This window comes from Amblyraja radiata, chromosome 2, assembly GCF_010909765.2.
Source record: "Amblyraja radiata isolate CabotCenter1 chromosome 2, sAmbRad1.1.pri, whole genome shotgun sequence".
NCBI classification, from domain to species: Eukaryota; Metazoa; Chordata; class Chondrichthyes; order Rajiformes; family Rajidae; genus Amblyraja; species Amblyraja radiata.
This window is the reverse complement of record NC_045957.1, coordinates 108216308-108220568: the sequence shown is the minus strand read 5'-3', so window position 1 is coordinate 108220568 and position 4261 is coordinate 108216308. Positions and strand designations below refer to the sequence as shown.

Genomic DNA, 4261 nt, shown 5'->3' with positions numbered 1-4261 from the left:
CTTGCTCTATTGCCACTCTTTGGGTGTAAAATGTCCCCCTTGGGTCCCCTCGGAATCTGTCACCCCTACCTTAAATCTTTGTCCTCCTGTGGCATAGGAGAAACTTTCCTGCCATCTACCCCTGTCTATCTCATTATTTTATCTACCTCAATTATATCTGGTTTAGTTTAGTTTATTGTCACATTTACCGAGGTACAGTGAAAGGCTTTTTTGTCGCTGAAAGACTATACATGATTACAATCAAGCTGTCCTCAGTGTATGGATGCAGGATAAAGGGAACAATGTTTAGTGCAAGATAAAGTCAAATTAAGTCTGATTAAAGATAATCCAAGGGTCTCCAATTCTGTTCCAGGGAAAACAGACCTAGCTTCTCTCATTTCTCCTCACAATAGAAATGTTCCTTCCCAGGGAATGGCCTGATGAATCTCCTCTGCACCCTCTCCAGCACTATAATATCTTCCCTTAAGTGCAGTGACCGGAATTGCAGGCATTACTCCAACTCAATACCACCTGATGTGACCTGATCCATTCACATTGATGCTAAGCCAAGAAAGGGCACCAAAGCCTCTACATCCTCAGAAGACCAAGCATGTCTCTAATGACCCTAATCAATTTGTATAAATCCATTATAGAAAGCATACTATTGAATGCTGATAGAAAAAATGGCGGCGCACACAGTTGCAGCGGCTCGATGTCCTCCCGGTCAGTGCTTCGTGTTTTTTGTGTATGTGTGCGTGTTGTTTTGTGCCCTGTGTACTTACTGTCGGGCGAACAATGTCTACGGCCAGCAGGATCTTCTTAGGATTGGAGCCGGTCGCGAACGGGGGGTTACCGCCGAGTTCGTCCGCTCATACAAGATCCCGGCGGACATAGCGAGGAGCCCCGACTCTCCGTGGATCACCATCCCCGCGGGGAGGAGGCGAAGACGGCGCAGAGAGAGAAGGCAAAAGCGAGGCGGTAGGGCCGGCGCGCTGGCCAGGCTACGGAGGCAGCCACTGAAACCACCGCTTCCCAGCCTGGTTCTCACGAACGCCAGATCCCTCGCTAACAAGATGGATGAACTGAGGCTGCAGACTGCAGCTAACAACGCCGTGAAGGACAGCTGTATCCTGTTGATCACGGAGACCTGGCTTCATTCTTTCATTCTGGACTCTGCTATCGAGCTAGCAGGCTACACAGCACAGCGTCATGACAGGACAAGAGACTCTGGTAACAGCAGAGGTGGAGGGCTCTGTGTGTACGTGAACAACACCTGGTGTACAAACACAGTGATTGTGGACAGTCACTGCTCCCCGAACCTGGAGTATGTGACTGTTAAGTGCAGGCCCATTTATCTCCCTAGAGAGTTTACTGTTGTCATGATAACTGCTGTGTACATACCACCGGATGCTAATGCTAACTCGGCTATCGGACATTTGTATGGTAGCACTAGCAGTCAACAGAGCATATATCCTGACGGTGTTCACATCATAGCAGGGGACTTTAATCACACGGACTTGAAGAAAATGCTCCCCAAATTCTACCAGCATGTTAAATGTGCTACAAGAGGAGCTAACACACTGGACAAGGTCTACTCCAACATCAAGCTGGGCTACAGGGCTAGACCACTACCACACCTGGGTCAGTCGAACCATATGTCCCTGCTTTTAATTCCTGCATATGCCCCCCTCAGGAAAACCGCTCCTACCATCACAAAGACCATCACAACCTGGCCTGATGGTGCATCTCAGCAGCTGCAGGACTGCTTCGACAGGACCAACTGGGATGTGTTTGAACACCGGGACCTGGAGGTGTTCACAGACAGTGTACTGTGTTACATTAAAAACTGCATGGACACGGTCACAGTGGACAAACGCATCCGGGTCTACCCCAACCAGAAGCCCTGGATGACCCGGGAGATCCAGCAGCTGTTAAAAGAGAGGAACACCGCTTTTAGGTCTGGCGATAGGGCTTTATACAGCACGGCCCGAGCTAACCTGAAGAGGCATCAGAGAGGCCAAATCAGACTACAGGAGGAAGATAGAGGACTACCTGGACAGTAACAACAGCAGGCAGGTGTGGCAGGGGATCCAGTATCTCACCAACTACAAGACCAACCTTGGAGCTGCTGAAGGTGACGCCTCGTTGGCAGAGGAGCTGAACCTCTTCTTTGCTCGCTTTGAAGTGGAGCCACCCGAGACAGCCACATCACACCACATGGTCCACAGCAGCCTAACCCTCAAGATAGAGGAGCATGAGGTGAGGCGCACGCTGCGGGCCATCAATCCAAGGAAGGCTACTGGACCCGACAGCTTCTCTGGACGCGTGCTGAAGGACTGCGCAGACCAGCTGGCTGGAGTCTGTATGAGGATTTTCAACCAGTCTCTGGCCCAGTCCACTGTTCCACCCTGTCTGAAGTCTGCAACCATAGTCCCCTTGCCCAAAACCCCCCACATTTCCAGCCTCAACGACTACCGGCCAGTCGCACTCACACCAGTGGTGATGAAGTGTTTTGAACAACTGGTCCGGGGTCATATCACATCACTCCTGCCCCGAAGCTTTGACCCCCACCAGTTTGCGTACAGAGCGAATAGATCTACAGAGGACGCTGTAGCCACAGCTCTCCATGCTGCACTGTCCCACCTGGAGCAGCGGGGGAGCTATGTGCGGATGCTCTTTGTGGACTACAGCTCTGCTTTTAATACCATCCTTCCCCACAAACTGGTGGACAAACTGGGGGACTTGGGACTTCCACACTCCGCCTGCATGTGGATAAATAGCTTCCTGTTGGGTCGCAGCCAGAGAGTCAGAGTGGGCCATCACACATCCACGGCCCTCAGCCTCAGTACCGGCTCTCCACAGGGCTGCGTGCTGAGCCCCCTGCTCTACACCATCTACACACATGACTGCACCCCCGCCCACCACAGCAACACCATTGTCAAATTTGCGGATGACACTATGGTGGTGGGACTCATCTCCGGGGGGGACGAGTACGCCTACCGGGATGAGGCGGAGCAGCTGACAGTGTGGTGTGGAGAAAATAACCTGCTCCTCAACACCTTAAAGACAAAGGAAATAATAATAGACTTCGGGAAGAATAAAACGGACATGGTACCATTAATTATCAGAGGGGACTGTGTGGAGAGGGTGGCGGATTTCCGCTTCCTGGGAATCCATATTGAGGAGGACCTGACGTGGAGCGTGAACACCTCTGCGCTGCTGAAAAAGGTCCAGCAGAGACTGCACTTCCTGAGGGTGCTCAGGAAGAATAACATCACTCAGAGACTGCTGCTGTCCTTTTATCGGTGCTCCATTGAGAGCATCCTAACATACTGTGTATGCGTATGGTACACCAGCTGCACAGCAGCTCAGAGGAAAGCGCTCCAGAGGGCCATTGACAACGCCCAGAGGATTGTCGGCTGCCCTCTCCTTACCTTGGAGGACTTACACAGTTCCCGCTGCATCAAAAAATCCCAGTATTATAAAGGACATTTCCCACCCCGGACACTCCCTGTTTGAACTGTTGCCGTCAGGCAGACGGTACAGATCTACAAGGACAAGGACAAACAGACTTAAAAACTGTTTTTACCCCACTGCTATAAAGGCACTAAATGTAGCCGCCAAGGAATGCAGGGGCGATACATACTAAGGGACTGTGGTACACTGAAATCGACAGAAGGATGTAGGGCTGGGTGTTTATGCGTGCTATTTTCATGATATTTATTTTAGTTTATCTTTTTTTTAATATTTTACCTTGTACGTATCGTTAGCTTTTAGAAATGTTTGAATGGTGCACTGACTGGCTGACATTTTTAAATTTCGTTGTACATGGTTCATGTTACAATGACAATAAAGAAACTATTCTATTCTATTCTAACTTGGTTTGGCAATGGTGACACAGTGGTAGAGCTGCTGCCTCATAGTGCTGGATACCCAGGCTCGATCCAGTCCTTGGGTGTTGGCTGTGTGGAGTTTGCATGTTCTCACTGTGACCATGTGGGTTTTCTCCCATATCCCAGGTTTGTCTTTAATTGGCATCTACAAATTTGCCCCTCGTGTGTGTAGAGAGTGAATAAGAAAGTGAGATAACAATGAGTGAATGATCAATGGTTGATGTGGACTTGGTAGGCCGAAGGACCACTTTCCATGCTGTATCTCTAAACTAAAACTAATCTCTACCCAATATCACAAGAGAAATTGCAGAGAGCTGTGGATGCAGGGTAGTCTCATCATGCAAACCAACCTCCACACCTATTGACCCAATCTACACTTCCCATTGCCT

General features: G+C 49.8%; 1 long non-coding RNA gene across 1 annotated transcript; it reads right to left on the bottom strand.

Moving 5' to 3' along the window:
- Positions 1 to 341: 341 nt before the first annotated feature.
- LOC116966871 lies at positions 342 to 4029 on the bottom strand. Its single transcript, XR_004410084.1, has 3 exons — positions 3858 to 4029; positions 1700 to 1708; positions 342 to 650 (listed from the first exon to the last, which is right to left on the bottom strand). It is a non-coding gene; the product is annotated as an uncharacterized LOC116966871 (long non-coding RNA).
- Between the last annotated feature and the right edge of the window lie 232 nt (positions 4030 to 4261).